Below are 18,726 nucleotides of genomic sequence, written 5' to 3'. Positions count from 1 at the left end.
CATTCATAGCATAAACAATCATAAATTCTATATAACTTCCTTACCTCAGGTCCAAACTAAGTAAAACCACAACTTCTCAACGAGCTTATACCATAATCAAAATGACATTTCTTAGCTTCATATAATTACTATTTTGCCCTCTCATATAACTCATGTGTGCATGGGTCATGCACACATGGTAGGAGTTACCCACAACATACACATATGCTTAATTACACATAAGATCATAAAAAGAATAATGCTCATTCTACCTATATTGTATGCATGATCTTTCTATAAAAACTACATGGTTGCATAATAGACATAATTTTGGACGTAAAAGTGAATTTGCATGTAACATGGATACGTGGGAACGTTGCCTAATTGAGGCGTTTAAAATGATAATTCTATGTGTCTTACTTCTATCGTTTTAAAATAATAGACTTGTAACATGCTTTGTTTACTATTCATTATTTTCTTAAAAATTATTAGGTTGATTAAATCTCTCAAGACATTATTTTTATTTCATAAAAATAATTTTATTTAACCATTTAAAATATATGTGATAAATCCATTTATTATTTACAAATTACAAATAAATATCAAAGGCTTGAAATTTATTTAAAATACCTATGATTGTCATGTTTCCTTAGAAAATATAAATTTAATTTTAATTAATTGTGTTACATAATTGATGTGAGAAAATATATATTTAAGTGTAGGAAAAATATATTTTTGCTTGAATTATTTTAAGACTTAATTCTATGTAACATAAATTCATATGTGACAATTAAATGATTATTTTAAACTTATTAAACTAAACTTTCAGCCACCATTTAATTTCTTTAAAAATCACAAATAAATTAAATTTAATATTTTTCTTAATAAAAAAAATCATAACAATTAAATTAAACACTCATATTATATTAAAAATACCATTTTTAATATACCATAGTTTAGGATATTAATTTATTTCAAAATACCAATCAAATTCATTTTATTGAAACACACTTTACATTTTTAAATAAAAATTCCAGCAATCAAATTTATCATTAAAATCACCATCTTTATTTTAAAAAAAAAATCATATTTTCTCAAAAATATAAAAAAATATGTAGGTATTTATTTACACAAAATATCATTTCAGTGCATAATTAAATTTCCCATTAAATTTCTTAAAACATCAAAACACTTGCAAAGTTTATTTAAGCACTCAAAACATTATTCTCATCATAAGCAACATCATTTTTGCACAAAAAATCAACAAGCACATTAAATCATAAAATTCATTATTTTCATTATATTCACAAATTTCATGCTTATTTATGTACAATATTCCAACACAAACCCTAGCATGCTTCTAACCTCTTTAACCATTTTATTCACACCATGAGCATACAATAATTCATGAACCACCTTGAAACATACTCACAAGTCATAAACAAATAATCATTTTTGATCTTGTCTAAATATACTCTTGTCATATTACTACCATGCAAGTATTCTAAAAGAAACAAAACTAATATGCATCCTTTTAAAATCTTACAACCTATCATGTTTCTAAGATTTTCATTGACATAAAACATAATAAAAATAACCATCATGCTTTTGAATATCACCTTTAGGCCGAAATCCCCATAGCCAAAATAATCAAATCCTTTCATGTTATTTTTAAAAGAGATATTCATCATCATTTTTATAGATCACAATTTAAAACCTTTGTATATTTTCACATAGAGTCTTTAAGCCAAAACATACCCATCATCAGATCATAGAAGATCTTTAACCAACATATCATCAACACCACATTTCAATAAGATTAATCATCTAATATATCAAAGGAGAACAAAACAATGAATCACCATTCTCAACAAATATTCTCCAAACCACAATAAACCAAAGATAAAAACAATAACCATAAGACAAAAAGGTTCACATTATCTCTCTTACTAGAACTCAATGACAATAGTGACAATAACCCAAACTATGGCCACCACTTGTTCTAGCCTAGGGTTTCGAAACCCACATGAAGAAAAGAAAGAAGAAAAAATGATCTTAGATTCAAGAAGAGGTAGAAATTAACATCACTATGAACCCAAATACTTACCCTATTTCGAACACTAGCCTCCAATCCTCTTGCAACAAAATCCAAACCTATCATCACAATCATTTTTCCTTGCTTAGAATCAAGATGTAGAGAAGACAAAATATAATGCTATGAACCTTAACCCATACCTTAGGATCCCTAGCCTTGGCCTCTTCTTTCTTCCCCTTCTCTTCTCCTTCACGTTCTTCTTCTCCACCTCTCTCTCTAGAAGTCACGAGCTCTCCCTCTCCCTTCTCTCTAAGCACATGGCAGCCACCAAGCCAAATGAGCCTTCAAACTCTTTCTTATTTTCTATTTAAATGCCTCAATCTTCAAAACCTAGCTAAGGAAAATGTAATTATCATTTTCCTTTATTTTCCCTAAATCAAAATATAACTCTGAAATTCCGTTTTTTATGATTACCAACTTAATTATTTAGATTAAATAATTAATTGTTAAACTGTTACAGAAATGTTTAAACAGATACCAGATATGTTTAAACAGTTTGTGACCAGAAGATAAAAACGAACATAAAGTAAAGAACACACGAATTTTTACGTGGTATCAGCAATCTTTGCAGATTGCTACTAGTCCACGAGGCCACGCCCAGAGAATGAAATTTATTAGAAGAATATCTAAATGATTACAAAACCAAATTGACTTATACAAATAAAGACTCCCTCTTGAATTTGTCGCAACTGTTGTAATCTAAACTTCTAATCAAATTTCTGAAGTGCTAAGATCTTGAACTCCCTTCAAATCATAACACTTGCACTTTTCCTCCCAAAAAGTGACTCACGAACAAGACTTCTCCCGAAGCTTGATGACAAAAGTCCAAGTGTGTTCAACCTGCACAATTAACACAAAGAAAACAATACAGAAGTACACTGTAATAAACCACTAAGAACTTGCTGGACTCAAGTTCTTCACATAATAAAAAGTCTCTCTAAAACTTGAAAAATATTTGGAAAATAATATACCAAGAGAGATAATAAGAAACCAGCGACCTAAGGATGATTATATACATTTTAGAATCCCTTTAGGTCGTGGAAAACAAATCAGGAACCAAACAGCCAATAAATGGAAAATCTTCCAAAACAGGAAAGTCAGAATCTGTTCAAACAGACTGGCAATCCGTTCAAACAGATTCATTGAACCTGGACAGATTTTCAACCCAGTTTCCTTAAATAAATAAGGAAACAATATATCCTTTATTATTGCAAGCTGTACACGATTTATGGGTAACCAATTCAGATAAAAATAAATAATAATTTTCCAATTCAAGAAAAAGATATTCTTTTATAGGAAAATATATATTTATTTTATTAACACATAAATAAAAATCTGAATATTACAAAACAAGTAACTACCCATTTTCGAAATTCACCACAAAATATTACAAAAGAGGAAACAACTACTTTCGAAAATATCCTTTTAATTAATTTTGTCATAATTATCAAAAATGCCAATAAAGGATTTTACAAACTCAATTAAAAATTATACTCAGTCAATCAATCCATTTTTCTCTCTTGTCTTCCTTGGCTGTCCATGGCTAATAAATGAAATAATGATATTCTCGTAACTCTAGGATGCTGAGAATTGGGACTGGGTTTTGACCCATTTCTGTTACGTTTTAGGAAAAATGATGTTCACAGAAAATATAGATAATTTCATTAGCTTTCTAACAGTACCAGTTGTGTCTAAATTGGATATCCACAGCCCATATTATACCCATTTTACTGAGGCTGGGTCTAAGGTTACTGGAATTCAAAAAAATGACAACTCTATCATTTCTCACCATTTGTTTCCCAATATTTTTCTTGTGTGAACACAAGCCTCTTTATTTCCCTTTCTTTTTATTTTCTTTTTAAGTCCCTTAATTAAATAAAAATAAATAAACCAATAAAAGGAAATTAATGTGTAGGAAACTATTGCATGCGCACCATGCAACCATGCACATGCACATGCACATACTCAATCATTAGGGTGCATCACTACCTACCATGCACCTTAGTGCATTCAACCAAATCTAATATAATCACATTTTAAAAATAAAAATAATTACATATCATTTAACAATTAATTTCACAAAAATGCTACCAACAATGCTAACAATTAAATAAAATAACAAACCATTAAATACATCAAACAACAATTAAATAAGAATAAACAATATTTAAAGAAAACAATTCGCCACACTTAACACTTAAATAAAATAAAACACAAAAAATTTAAATAATTTTTTTTTGGTGCACTACAATTTGTATTTTGAGTATTGAGTTGTAATCTTATTTAATCAATCATTTGATTTTGTATTATTTTGCATAGAGTTGTAATAGTATTTCTAATTTTCCATTGAGACAATACAAATATCTCTAACATATAGTCCCACTCTACCTTAGATAAAATAATCTAGATAGTCTCAATTAATTCATTTAATTATCAATTAGAATTATCAAAGTTGACCAGGTCAATTTTGGATAGTTTCACAGAGTTATACAATTTAGAGAAGAAAAGAGAAATTAGGATAGATTTATTAATTAAGATTAATTGGTATCTAAATTAATAAATAAATTTACATCAAGGTTCAAATTCTAAATAATTAATTTTATAAAGGATTTAAATAATTGTTAATTAAATCAATAGAAAATAATACAGACATTGATTTTAAGTTCAATAGGCTTATAATCAAATGACAAATTCACGGGCCTAAAGCCCATGGTAATTTTGACCTAGGGTTGTTAATTGGATATTATTTTATTGATTTTTTAATTAAAGAAATAACCTAATCGAGTCTATAAAAGGAATGCTAAGAGAGAGTTGAATCACAAATTTCTGATAGATTTTAGATTCTCTCTAAACATAAGTCATTTTCTAAGTCTCATTACTATTTTCTCTTCTTCTCTCTGTATCTATCTCATGTGTTGAGAATTGCCCACCCTAGTCTAGGTGATTCTAAGGATACTTTAGAAGACTATGAATAAAATTGAAGATCAGTTTAGTTTCTTGGTAATACTCTGTGACAGAAAGGATACACGGGTTAGAGAAACTGAATGAATGACTCTTTCATTCTGCTGTGTATAATGTAAGTATTCTTATCATTATTTCTCTTTGAATTAAATTTTAGAAACATGTTCTAGGTTGTCTCATATTAACTTGTTAAATATTAGATCTACATGAAAATAAATAAAGATCCTATATAAGTTTTCTCAACACTGCACACCCAGTTGGAGTGCCACCTGCGCACCCAACTGGAGAACCACCTGCAAATGCAGCGGTCGTGCTTCTTGAGCACCCCACTGGCTTGGTGCAAGATTCACTAGTTGGCGTGCCACCTGCACACCCAGATGGAGCTAGAACCCCACCTACACCACAAGATCGTGGCAGATGCAAGATAGATGATGACCCTACATAGGCGCAAAAGAGAACTCGTCGAACTTCTGAACCCGCTCAGGCCCCAAGGCTGATGCCCAAGGGTGTGGTGCCCAAAGGCAACACAAGGTTGCCAGCGTCTGCAGAGCCCAAGGCGCCAAGCCAGCACTTCAGATTGCATTAGGCCTAGAGGTGGTGTCCCCCTGACACTTCTCCAGCCTCACAGAAAACCCCGCCAATGGGCTAAATGGAGAAACATCTCTGCCAACCGAGGATAAGGAATCAGTATCTCTCTCAATAACGAATCGTCGAATCCAACGGGGAAATGGAAGTAGAATACCCCGAGGACGGTGGTCACCACCAAGATCAGCCTGACCTACGAGATAGCCTGAACACTTGTAGGGGTAAGGCTTCTCCGAGGACAATCCAAGGAGACAATAACAACCAGACCTCTAAGACGACCTTAATGCTCGGAGGAGAGAATACACGTAAAAGAGTTCCAATCAAAATCGCGACCCTCTCTGTGCAGAATTTGAAATTTTGAATAAGATAATGCTGAAAATGGCCTGGAGACAAGGTCATGACTCAGACTCCAAAGAGGAGGATGGGAAGCCCTGTGCTATCCACATTGTGGAGGCTCCACTACCTCGAGGCTTTAAAACTCCAAACATCGATTCGTACTACGGAGGCACAGATCCCACCGACCATCTCTCAAATTTTAATAGATTGATGTCAGTCCGCCGCATCTCTGAGGATGCCAAATGCCATGTCTTCCCGTTGACCTTGATGTGATCGAAAAATGAATGGTTCAAGAAGCACAAGCTTGGATCCATTCACTCCTGACACCAACTCTAATCCTCCTTCCGAAGACAATTCATAGTTGCGCAAGAGGTGAACTTTGAGGTCAATGCTTTGGCAAACATAAAGCAGGGACCACTTGAGATCCTTAAAGCTTACATCAAACACTTTAAGGAAGAAGCGGCCAGGACCACGAGGGTTGATAATGGCCAACAACTGATGGCCCTACAAGCTGACATCCGTGTAGGTTCCCCACTATGGGATGACCTTTAGCGAAGAGGAAGCCACAGGCTCTATGACTTCATACGTCGATCCCAAGAGTACATCAACTAGGATGAGGCTCAGATGGGATCGTTCAGAGTATTAGTCCCTTTCTCTGCTTCATTGTTCCCTGACGTCGTGGCCCCGGGAACCTAATACCGATACACTCTAGCCTAAACAAGTGTATTGAGTGCTCCATATTTCAGCCCTGTTGTTCAACCAGCTGGTTTCAACACCATGCCGAGTGTTGGCTTTGGTGCCGCTCCGATAGGCTACGAAGCATCTCCCACCAGACACAGTAATTTTTAGCCTGCATTCAATGTTGGAACAACGGTTTTGGCCCAGTTAACGACATCCAGGGAGAGCAAGTCCCGATGAGAAATACGATCCACAGTACTTCGAGTACACGGACCTGGTGGGTACTCGAGAGAATATTTTCCTGGCCACTGAGGAGCAGGTCCACTATTGAAAACCACCTCCTATGCAGAGAGATCGGGAGAAGATAGATTCCACTAAGTTTTGTCAGTTTCACAATGATGTATGGCACAACACAAACGAGTGCTAGCAACTTAGAGATGAGATTGAAAGTCTCATCATGTTGGGGCACCTCCACCAGTATGCTAGGACTGGCGTTCATCCAGCCCAAGCTCCAACTCCAGGGTTGCCTCTGCAGCAAGGGTTCCTAGACCCTTGGTCCAAGTTCTGCGACCCCGTAGCAGAAAATAGACCATGGACCTCCCCCGATGAATGGGAGAGTGGGGACTACCTCTGACTACTCGGGGGGCACCTCCAAGGGCTCGTAGAGGCGAACACTTAACCATGATGATGAAGTGCTGGTGTTAACCCAGTTACCAACATAGAGCCCTCGAATGACTAACCAAGTCATCACTTTCTCCGAGGATGATGCTCGGAGGGTGCATTTTCCCCGCCATGATCCTTTAGTAGTAGATAGCCAGATTTCCAACAAGATTGTGGCCCGGATCCTGGTGGACAATGAAAGTTCAGTGAACATCTTGTAAAAGTCAGCCTACGATAGGATTGGGTTGATTGTTGTCGACCTGTCTCATGCACCTCCACTCTTTATGGGTTCTCGGGGGAAGGTGTCATCCCGATGGTGCAAATTAAACTGTCAGTAACACTTGGAGAAGAGCCTTGCCAAACCTTCAAATACTATACTTTTGTGGTCCTGGATTGCTCCTTCACATATAATGCTATCCTGGGGCGTCTAGTCCTAGTGGAGTTTGGAGCGGTTACCTCCATATGCCACTTGTGTATGAAATTCCTTACTAAAGGTGGGAATAGGCATAGTTCGCAGAGACCAAACAGTGCTACAAAGTGTCCCTTAAGCGTCCTGTAATGAGTTGTACCCTAGAGTTCAAGAAGAAAGGGCTATCAAGCCCATGGAAAAGACAGAGGAGGTAATCTTTGACGCCTCTATCCCAAATAGAAAAACAAAGGTAAAAAAAGATCTCAAGGCGGATGTCCAAGCAGTCGTAATGAGTTTTCTCAAGGAAAATCAAGACGTTTTCTCTTGGTTTCACTCTGACATGACAGCCATTGATTCGAACATCATACGCCATGCCTTGAACATCGATCCTAACATTGCTCTTGTATATTAAAAGCGAAGAACGATCAACCCAACCCAAGGTTTTGTTTGTAGGCAGAGGTGGACAAGCTCCTCGTGAATGAATTAATCTGAGAGGCTTAGTACCCAAAGTGGGTGTCTAACCCGATCATGGTGCCCAAGCCAAACCGAAGCTGGTTGACCTGTATAGATTCCTCCTACCTCAACAAAGCTTTCCCAAAGGACTGCTTTCCTTTGCCAAACATCGATTAGCTAGTTGATGCTACCTCCGAGTGTGAGCTCTTATCTTATATGGATGCATACTCGGGCTATAACTAGTTTTGCATGCATGTTGCAGATCAAGAGCACACCAACTTCCGGACTGACAAATGGGTGTATTGATACAAGGTGATGTGCTTCGGGCTCAAGAATGTTGGTGCCACCTATCAAAGATTGGTAAACCGAATGTTCAAGAACCAGTTGGGTCAGAACATGGAGGTTTACATAGATGACATGCTGGTAAAATCTAGTTTAACTTCCGACCATGTGAGAGATCTAGCGGAAGTGTTCTCCGTCCATTGCAAATTCGGGATGAGGTTGAATCCCAAGAAGTGCACTTTTGGAGTTGCCTCTGGGAAGTTCTTGGGCTTCATAGTTAGCGCCTGTGGAATAGAGGCGAATCCCAAGGAAAAATGCCATCCCCCCGAAATTATAAAGACATAGGAAAAATGTTGGTAAAAATCATAAATAATGTTTTGGTTTAATTTTTCTTTTTATATGTTTACTTCATTTTTTTATATATAATATTATTTATTTATTTAAAATTTATATCAATAAAAAAATTAATAATTTTTTTAAATAAAGTTAAGCAAACGTCTATTGTACATTGTTTGCACCTAGAATATATATACTAGGGTAAAAGCAACGTGTATCTGCACATTTACATAATTTTATTTAGAAAATATGTTAATTTATTTTTATTATATTTTTTTAATTGTCATATAAATTTTAAATAAACAAATGATGTCATATATTATACAAGAATGACATAAACATATTTTTAAAAAAATTAAACCAAAACAATATCTATAGTTTTTTTTTTAAAAAAAAAAAAAAAATTTTTGAAAAATATAAAAAAATAAAAAACCGTTAAACCAAGAATCCATTAGATACACCTTTTTTACATATAAAGTTATGGTGCGTTCTAGTTTTAAATTAAATACTTCTTTTTTCTAGTTTTCTTTCAGAAAAAATATTTATGGATTTCAATATAATAAAATATTAAAAAATTCTAAATTAAAACTATGAATTTAAAAAGTTTATTGGATCAAATTTTAATAATTTAATTAAAAAAATTTAATGTCAACAAAATGTAATGCCCCGAATAATTCTAGATTTCGGGCCATTAAAACTACTAAACATAACTACTAATTTAATACATATATAAGAAATAACATAACTTTATTTAAAACTCAAAATATTGTTCCGAATACAAAGTAAAGTATGGGTACCCATTGTTATGAAACATAAAACATAACTTTAAATTAATTGTTTAAATACTAAGTGCGGAAATACATAAAAACATAATTTAAAAGACTTTAAACAACGTCATCCTCGATCTTCCATCAGTCCATGCATCCTCAACACACATGCCAAGTTTCCACCAATCTTTCTCGCCTTCCATGTTCATTTTCCTGCATCATTCTAAAAAGAAAGGAATGAGCCTAATGCCCAGCAAGGAAAACCTACTAACAACATATATCATAAATAAAAAACATAAGACTATATCATAAACATATATTATAAAAAAAACGTATATCATATAGGACTACAATATTAATGGCCATTAACTCATTACCGTAGCATGTGATAAAATCATCTAGGTCCTTAGTCTACTAATCGAGGTAGGTTAGATCACAAAGTAGTATATGATAACCCATCTAGGTCCTCTGTCTACTAATCGAGGTAGGGTAAATCATAACTCTAAACTACGATAATAATAAAAATTCTTGAGGTCTGCTATTTAAGCAACTATAAGCCCCAAGTGACTATAAAACATATTTATACATATATACATAGCACATATCATAGCATGAAGCATATCATAATATAAACACATAAACACATATAATCTATCTTATTTTCCTTACCAAAAATCGGGATATGGAGACAAGAACGGGATTTTGGAACACTCCTAAAACCAACAATAAAAACCATGAGTTTTCTATAGAAAAAGAGATGAAAAAGAGAACTAAACCATCCAAGTATAAACTTACCGAAAACCTTAATGTTCAAGAAACTTATACACCTAACCAAGAATCATAAACAAGAGTTAGGATCTGAAAGAAAATGGAATAAAGGACTATGAAAAACTTAACTTAAGGATAGGAATACCTTGGATGATCTTATGACTTGATCTATACCTTGATACCGAAATAACTCTATATCTTACTTCCCAAGTGTTTAGAAAAGCTTAGATTGGAAAAGCTTTTATCCCAAAACCCAAGTGTTTCTCTCTATAGTAAACTTAGCAGCTTGGAGGCTCTGAACAATGCTTGAATGATGAGTGAAATGGCTGAGTAATAGGTCCTATTTATAGAGTTCAAGGAGTGAAGCTAACCCTTTTTAATTTGAATAAATAAATGAATATAAAATGAAAAAGATTTGAATTTTCGTTCAACAAATGCCCAGAACTCGGTCAAAATCATTCAAAGGCAGGTCCAAGTGGTTAAGGCTGTTTTTAAATTTAAAAAGCCCAAGCTTCCAAAAATCACTTCCAGTGGTGATATATCGCCTAGACCTATATCTCGAGCCCAGTTCATTCGTTCGTGTGAAGTCGACGTGTTTTCCGTATCTCCCGTGGGCGATATATCGGCCCTTATAGTTGTTATATATCGTCATACGTTGATATATTAAATACGTATTTTCACTTTTTCAACATATTTTGAATTGATTAAACAACTTTGAATGAGTCAAAATGTTATCCTAACAACTGCTGGAATGTTCTTGAGCTTCTAGATCTTTCTTTTAATTAATCTATTAATCAATAATACTTAAATCCTTAATGAACACGATTATGACAAGTGTCATGCTCTTATTAATTCTATCTAAATCTTAGGTTATAATAAATAATATTTCTAGGACCAGCAATATTAATCAAATCTTATGTTATAAATAATATTTCTAAACTATAGGTTAAATTTATAAAATTCATAACTGTTGTTATGAGTTTCCAAATAAGTCCCGGTTTGAACCAAAATCCACGTAAACTAACAACTACAGTCTACCACTAGCTACTACTATTACTATCTAGCTAAGTAAAAATTCTGAGACACTACACAAAAAGTTATATATAAATATATATTATTTAATTAATGGCTAGAGGAACGAAAATAAGTAATTTTTCATTAAAAAAACTAAAGAGCAAAATAAGAAAATATGTAAATTTATGTCTTATTATACTTTCACATATATTTTTGGATAAACAAAATTAGTTAAATTACAAAATAAATAATTAATAAAAGAATAAATATTAAATTTAAGCACATAAATATTATAGTTTTGAAAATATAACTGATAGAGTAATTTAAATATGTGATGAAAAATTATTATTCATTAATTACTTTTTTTAATTTATTACCTTATTTAGATGATTTTTTTCAATTTATTTACCTTATTTATATGAATTTATTAATTTAAAAAAAAATATTTACCTTATTTAGATGACTTTAAAACTAACAGTGTTAGAAAATAATAAAAAAAAGTCTTGAATAGAATGGAGAATAACAATTTCCATTAAACTCACATTTGTAATATATATATATAAATATATTTATATATATGAGTTCACTCTTAATGGTGATTGAGTTTTTTCCCCATGGATGAGTTGTCAATTAATAGCCATTGAATTAAGATCCAATGATCCACATTTAAATATGTTAATTAATGCTATCTTTGACTTTTTCAAACTTTGTAATGGGCTACCTGCTGACATATCAGTCACCTTTTAATTTAATTAAATTATTATTTAAGATTCATTCCAAGATTCAATATCTCCATTTCTTTCATTCCTTGTTCATTCCATGTTCTTTCCAGATTCATTCATTATCCATTAATGACTCATATCTTCCCAACTACAATTAGTTGGCTAATTAATGATGCATATTTCGAAATTTATAAATATATATATTTATACAAAATTTACTTATATTAAAAAACTTGTTTATTGAAGAAGCTCCAATTTTTGAAAGTGTTTTCAAGTAAGATTTCTAAGTTTATGTCATTTTCGAAAATCACTAGTAGATTTTCTATTTTTTTCAAAAAAATTCTAACTTTTTTTTTGTTTTGTTATGTAGGATTTGAAATCCACATAGATGAGTAAATCTTATTTCTCTTGAAAAACTTGTTTAGTAAAAACTCACAAGATTTTTTTTTTTGAAAGTGTTTGATGAAAAAACCCTAGATTTTTCAGTGTTCCTCGTAAGATTTTCAATTATTTTTGTGCTTTCTTTATTTTTACAAACAGATTATCATCTATTTCTCCAATTTCATATTTCGAAATTCATTACAAGAGCTTTTTTTTTTTTTAATTCCAACTTCGTTTTATTTGTCATGTGGGATTTGAAATTAAAAAAAATGACTAAATCTTATTTCTCTTGAAAAACTTGTTAAGTAAAATCTCAAAAGAATATTTTTTTTAAAAAATGTTTGATGAAAAAGCTCTAGATTTTTCATAGTATTTCTTGCAATATCTCCAATCATTTTCGTGCTTTCTTTATTTTTACAAACAAATTATCATTTATTTCTCCAATTTCATATTTCGAAATTCACTACTAGAGCTTTTTTTTTTTTAAAATCCAACTTATTTTTATTTGTTGTGTAGGATTTGAAATTCAAAAAAATGAGAATCTTATTTCTCTTGAAAAACTTGTTTAGTAAAATCCATAAGAATAATTTTTTTGCGTGTTTGATGAAAAAACTCAAGATATTTTAAAGTGTTTCATTCAAGATTCTCAATTTTTTTTTCTTTATTCTTACAAATAAAGTATCATTTTTTTCTCCCATTTTAAAATTCAAAATTATTCAAACTTTTTAGATATCAAGTATTAGGGTTACAAATTTACATTGAAGGTTATAGGGTATTAAAAATTTCTAATTTTTTAATTTTTTTTAAAACATTATTATTACAAATTATTTTGTAGTTCATTTTTCTTCAATAAACTAAAAATTTGAGGAATTTTAAAGTTTTGAAAATGTCATCATGTAAATTGTTCAAACATATTATTTGTAATGCCCCGAATTTCCTAATAAGGGTTAGGACCTTGCTTAGGAGGCTGGGAGGGCCATAATTGAATTATGATGCTATTTAATGATCATATGCATGTTTATGTGAATTATATTATTATATGATGGTAAATGCACGCATATGGGAGTATTTATAATTATGAGGGTATTTTAGTAATTTGGCCGCTGTGGGCGTAATTGTGTAATTTGGGTGCATGCTTGTGATTAATTAATATAGCCACATTATAAGGTGATTTGGTTCGAGCTAGTCGGCATGAGACGATCATGGAATGCGAGTGTTCGGTCTAGTCATAACGGGTTTAAGTCCGGGGCTCGGGGTGAGTCTCGGGGTGAATTTAATGATTAGAGCATTACCGGGAACTAAAGGGTAATGGGATATGGATTATTGGTGTTTGAGGTTATTGAGAATAGCGGGAATTGGAGGGTGTTAATTGTGATTAGTGAAATAGGTACGAAAGGACGGTTTTGCCCTTGGTGGCTGTTAAGGTTTCATTTTAGACCTAAGGCTATTTAGGTCCTTTCCCCTCAAAGGATATGTATAAGCCATTAAGGCTTTAGAAGAGTAACAAAAACAGAGTCTCTCCTCCTTCTCTCCCGATAGATTTTCTTCCTCTTCTCTCTTTGGATTTTCAAGCTCAGTTTGAGGAATTAAGCCAAGGAACCAAGCTTAGCCAAGCTAGGGTTATGCTCCACCATTGAAGAGGGTGTGTTGCCGAGATTAAGGTGAGTTTCTAGCCACTAGAACTCTTGAATTTGCTATGTTTTCTAAGTTAAGTTTCAGCTGGTTTTTTGGGTTGGAAACTTGGGAATTGTTTGGAGTTTTGGCTAGGGTTCTTGGGATTGTGGTCCCTAGGACGTGTGGAGGTGGTATTTGGGTTCATTTGGGAGTTAATTTGATGTTTGGAAGCTTTTGGATTGGGTTAGAAATGGTAGAATTGAAAGAAGGAAAATCTGGGAATTGGCTGGCTGAAGGTAACGCTACAGCGCCCAGTGTAGGGCGCTACAGCGCTACCTGCAGGGAGGTTGGGCGGTTTGTGGTTCTGTCTTGAGCGCTGGGGCGCTAGAAGGGCAGCGCTGTAGCACTTCCCTGTTCCTTCAAAACCCTGTTTTGAGTGTTTTTAAAGGCTTTAAGCTTGGGGTTTCAATCCTTAAGGCCCGGGATCAAATCTACTCACTTTGTGGGCATGTTTCGAGGTCCCGAGAGTGGGGTTTAGGTTAAGACCCTATCTTTGGTAATTTTCATTAATTGTAGGTTGTTTTGGTTATGACTAGGTGACTGTTAAAGGATTAAGGATCGATCGTTCTCAGGGGTCATTCTTGTTCTAATTCTCACTCGAACTGGAGGTAAGAAAATTGCACCCTGTGTATATGAGACATGCATGGTTATTTTTGATGCATGTTGGTTGACTATTGAACGTGATATGCATGGCTATTATTGATGCATGTTGGATTGTTGAGTATGACGCATGTGATGCATGAGAAACATGTGATTAGAACATGCTTTGTATACTGAGTATGATATCGCTCAGAGCTTGAGCCTCTGAGTTTATGCATGATCCTAATTATAATGGTACCTGTTAAGTAAGCGTGCTGAATGCCTTGTTTATGGATATTAGACATGTGATATATGCTTGGTGGCATGGCTTACCTGTGTATGGCGCTGACTTATTAGTCAGAATCGACAATGGTGTCAGATCCGTCTGTGAAGCTGTGACTTATTAGTTAAGTTCACAATGGGCTGAGCACTGGTCGTGTTTCACCGACCCAAGAGTCAGAAGTGGCAGTGCGTTGTGAACGCCGGGCCAAATGAAGATTAGATCTAATCAGGGTTGGCATTGAATAACCCATATAAGGTATTAATGTTGGACCGACCAGAAGGTCAATGAGAACTATAAGTGCTTGCCTGGTCTAAGACCAGATGATTTCAGCCAAGGTATGTGACCCCGGTGACTGTTTGTCACATGGATGGGGGACGCTTTCCTTAGTTACGACTCTAGAGTCGGGAGGGTGGTTATGTTGGTGACTATCACCATGCACCTATCCTGATCAAGCTTATGAAGGAACCACCTATCAATTAGGTTACCTGATGATATTACATCATGTTATCTGTTGATATTATATCATGTTACCTGATGATATTACATCATGTTATCTGTTGATATTATATTATGTTACCTGATGACATTACATCATGTTATCTGTTGATGTTACATCATGTTATCTGTTGATATCATATCATGTTATATGGTGTTTTCTTGCTGGGCTTCGGCTCACGGGTGCTACGTGGTGCAGGTAAAGGCAAGAGGAAGCTAGACCATCCTTGAGTTGGAGAGCTTAGGTGATGATGTGTACATATGCAGCTTCTCGTCCGCCATGGCCGAGGTTTAAATAGGAACTAGGGTTAAACCCTGTTTTGCTGCTTAGAATGGCCTGTTGTAAATATTCTCTGTAATAGACTCTGAAACTATATTTTCGGGATCCCAATGTATATATTAAACGTTCTAGTGAAACGTTACATCTTAACCAAAAATTTTAATCCCTAAACCGCTAATCATACTTAGTTCATGTTTTTGGCCAAATGACTCGATTAGCGAGTTTAGCACTGTTTACAAGGCACACCGTAACGGTCCCTGGAGTTGGGGCGTTTCATTATTATTTTTCAAAAATATTTCTTACAAAGTGATAATCTTCATCAATTATTTTGTATAGAAATTCGTGATGGAATCAGAAATGGAATGGAGGACAGTAATTGAACACGAGTTGAAAGAGTTGAGAGATGAACTACACTCTATTAAACTAGATTTACAAGACAAGGATAAAATTCCATGTAGATATGAGAAGAAAAAAAAAACTGACATGTGAATCCTGTTAACCCAAGATATGTTTCCAAGAGGGGGGGTGAATTGGAAATTTAAACTAATTTCGGAAACTTAAAACTTAATATGCCAAATTATGCAATAAATCAAATTAATCAAGTAAAAGCAAATAATATGGCAATAAAATATATATAGTAAATAATCAAATTTGTAATGTAAAGAGTTGAAGGTTAAGAAATCACAAACTCTCGAATTTTACAAGGTTCGGTAGAACTAAGCCACCTACGTCCTTGGTCTTCAAAGCTATAGACCTAGCTTTGAGTTCAACTATCGAGCCAAGTTAGCGGGCTTGACTAACCCTTACAACCGGGAATTTTTCACCAAGGTATTTCCAAACCTCTTACAATAGTTTTCCACCACCAAGGACTATCAACCTCTTTTTCAGATTGTTGAAGTGCCAATCTCACTCTAACCGGGTTGTTTACAAAACCGGTGCCAACCTCACCTCAATCACAATATGAGAATGTGTTTGATATTACAAGCAAAAATCACTCTAGAAGTATGATAATACAATAAGAAACCTAGAGTGATTAGCAAGCACACTTAGAAGGAATAAATACAAATTTTGGCTCAAGTGTGTGAATATGTGTTTGGATGAGTTAAACTTTGAAAGCTCTTTGAACTCAATGGATTTGGTTTGGTATATGTAATAAATGCTCAGCCAACCACCAACTTTGAGTGAAAAACGAGTTTATATAGAGTTTGGGAAAAAACTAGCCGTTTATAGCCGTTAGGGATTAATTTTCGAAGCTGTCTGCCGCGAACCGAAAGTCCGGATGGGGAACCGGAATTTCGGTCTGGAAGCAACCGGAATTCCGGTTGCCAATCCGGAATTCCGAATGGCAAACAGAGAGTAAAAGTCCGAATTGTGCCATTTTCCCGTTTTTCAATTCTTCATAACTTTTAGCTCGTTTATCCGATTTCAAAAATTCCATTTGTGTTACGACCGTATCGGGATGTATTTTCTTAAAAGTGAATTTAGGATATTTATTTCTCATTTTAAAAAATCACCATTTTTTAGTACGTGAGTGAGCCAAATTTTATACTTATGACTTAAAGTATACTTGCAATCACTTTACAAGACTAAGAAATGAAATTAAACCTTTATCTTGAGTTTCTTGAGTCTTGAAGTCCATTTCGGGTCGTTTTCGGAAAATTTGGTAAAATGACCATTTTGCCCTTGGTCATAAGTTTGACTTTGAAGTGCTAATTCACTTTGGTTTTTGCTACAAAATCAACACATCATTAGTAACAAATAATAATCAAATATTTTTTAATCATCAAAACAAGGAGACTTAAGAGTTTGGGTCAACAATCTCCCCATTTTTGATGATATCAAATATTTGATTATTTTAAAAGGGAAAGAAGATATTTTTAAATATGAATATTAGATTAGCTCCCCCTTAATGTGTGCAAGGGTAAACGAAATTTACCTTTTAGTTTTACCTTGCATGATTTTGTAAACTCCCCCTCAATATATCACTTAAGTTCAAATAACATTGTTAGTCTTAGATATTGAGGTTTTGCCAAACATTAAAAAATATTCCTATCACTTCTCCCCCTTTTGATTCATCAAAAAGGATGGCAAAGGAATTCACAAAATAAATGGCAAAAATCAAAGAAAACATAACTAGCCATTGATTGAAATAATCATCAAAGTCAACCAAAAATATACAAGAATATGATGCACATGCTATGATGGTGGATGACCAAATCTATTTTACCAAATGATGAAAATAGAGAGAATAAGGGTGAGTTTTGAGAGATTTGGGTAGATAATGAGTGTAAAATCATGTGTGGGGTGTTTTTTATGAGAGAAATGGGTTGAAAGAGTTATTTTTACCCTTAATACTAAACTTCCCGGTTCATCCGGAATTCCGGATGGAATGTGCCCAACCAACCGGAATTCCGGTTGGTCATATATCAGCAGCTTTTTTGTAAAAATTGTCTAAAAACTTCGTTTTTACTCCGAATGACCTGAAACTTTTTCCAGAACCTTAAATATGATAAAATGAAGATGCTCAAACAAGAAAATCAGAATAATGTTGAAAATTGAAGATTTTGGTTAGATTTTTCGATTTTAGTCAAGAAAACTAGAAACGTACCCAAAATGAGTTTTATTTATCTAAATTGAAAAATTATTTTTTCAACACCTCAAGAATGTTAAATGTGAGGTGTGGGAAGTTACGGTTTCGAAAAATGATGAAAATTGAGCATTTTGGTCAAAATTCCTCTTTTAGGCTTAAAACTTTTAAAAATGCACATGTAAAATGCATGAAATGCATTCAAACTATTTTTCAACCATTTAGAACCTATAGGCATACTAATTTCACTCATTTAGACATGTTTAAACATATAAATTTATATAATGATCAATAATGCAAAAATTTGTGTGTGTACTAATTCAAAAAGTATGTCTAAAATATGCCTAAAAATCACAAAATGACCTATTATCTGATTTTTCAAGGAGTACAAGGTCATATATC

This window comes from Humulus lupulus, chromosome 2 (assembly GCF_963169125.1).
Source record: "Humulus lupulus chromosome 2, drHumLupu1.1, whole genome shotgun sequence".
NCBI classification, from domain to species: domain Eukaryota; kingdom Viridiplantae; phylum Streptophyta; class Magnoliopsida; order Rosales; family Cannabaceae; genus Humulus; species Humulus lupulus.
Note: the sequence above shows the minus strand (reverse complement) of the source record.